This window comes from Cannabis sativa, chromosome 2 (assembly GCF_029168945.1).
Source record: "Cannabis sativa cultivar Pink pepper isolate KNU-18-1 chromosome 2, ASM2916894v1, whole genome shotgun sequence".
Taxonomy (NCBI): domain Eukaryota; kingdom Viridiplantae; phylum Streptophyta; class Magnoliopsida; order Rosales; family Cannabaceae; genus Cannabis; species Cannabis sativa.
Genome location: NC_083602.1, coordinates 71,586,507 through 71,587,971, shown reverse-complemented (window position 1 = coordinate 71,587,971; position 1,465 = coordinate 71,586,507). Strand labels below are relative to the sequence as shown.

Below are 1,465 nucleotides of genomic sequence, written 5' to 3'. Positions count from 1 at the left end.
TTCAGCAAAAGGAATGTTAATGTGAAGTCTTTTGAAGACTTCTAGAAACTTGGTGAACTGCTTGTCTAAGCTTGACTTTCTGAGCCTCTGAGGATAGGGTATTTTCACATGATGATCAATGCTAATAGGTGGAGACTGTTGTGGTAATGCTGAGCTTTCAGTAGCCTTCTCTGCTGTTGGTGTTGGTGTTTGCACTGGTTGAGCATTTATTTCTTCATCTACCTCAACTGGTTGTGGTAACTCAGGCTCATCATATTTCTTACCGCTCCTCAGGGTAATTGCTTTGCAGTTTTCTTTGGGATTGACTTCAGTTGTGCTAGGCAAATTTCCTTGAGGGCGGGTTGCTACCTGAGTTGCTAACTGGCCCATCTGAGTCTGCAGGTCTTTAATTGAAGATCTAGTTTCAGTCATAAACTGGAGCAGTAAATCTGTTTGCAAACTAGAATTTCCACCAGAGGCTTGTTGCTGATTAAACTGTTGGTTCTGATTTCTTTGCTGATAGAACCCACTATTTCTTCGGTTGTTACCCTGGTTGAACCCATAATTGTTGTTGTTGTTGTTCTGTGAAAAATTCCCAATGGCTTTAGCTTCATCCATTGGCAAATCATCCACATCTTCTTGACACTCCGAAAAGTGATGACTTCCTCCACATAACTCACAAACAATTTGGGCTTGTTTAGCTTGCCCTGCAATTATTTTTGTCAATGCCTCAACCTGAGCTGTTAACTTTGTGATGGCATCAACTTCTAACACACCAGCTACCTTCTTAGATTGACTCCTTTCAGTTGGCCACTACTAATTGTTTAGAGCCATCTCCTCCAATAGATCATACGCCTCATTAGCACTCTTTCTCATAAAAGCTCCGCCCGCTGCTGCATCTATTAGAGTTCTAGTATTACCAACCAGCCCGTTGTAGAAGTTGTGAACCAGCATCCACTTCTCTATACCATGATGAGGACACCTCCTGATCAGATCTTTAAACCTCTCCCAAGCCTCATGGAGAGATTCATTATCTTGTTGGCAGAAATTATTGATTTCTCCTCTCAGCTTTGCAGACTTGGCTGGAGGAAAGAACTTTGACAAGAATTTTGTTGCCAGATCATTCCAGGTGGCAATAGAATTGGGTGGCAAGGAATTTAACCAACTCTTGGCTCGTTCTCTGAGCGAGAATGGAAACAATCTCAGTCGAATGGCATCATCGCTAACTCCATTAACCTTAAAAGTTTCACAAAGTTCCATGAAGTTAGAGAGATGCAGATTAGGATCTTCAGAAGGGAGGCCACCAAACTGAACTGAAGACTGCACCATTTGAAGGATGGCAGGTTTAATCTCGAAGTTGTTTGCATCCACTGCCGGTGGCCTGATACATGACTGCACTCCCGTCAGAGTAGGGAGAATGTAATCTCTCAAGCTACGACCATTAGCTTGATCTTCCACAGCACCTCTATTATTACCGTTATTACCC

The 1,465-nt window shown here is 42.7% G+C and overlaps 1 non-coding gene across 1 annotated transcript; it reads left to right on the top strand.

Annotated features, from left to right (window-relative positions):
• Positions 1-943: 943 nt before the first annotated feature.
• LOC115721444 (small nucleolar RNA R71) lies at positions 944-1,050 on the top strand. Its single transcript, XR_004012467.2, has one exon. It is a non-coding gene; the product is annotated as a small nucleolar RNA R71 (small nucleolar RNA).
• Positions 1,051-1,465: the final 415 nt, after the last annotated feature.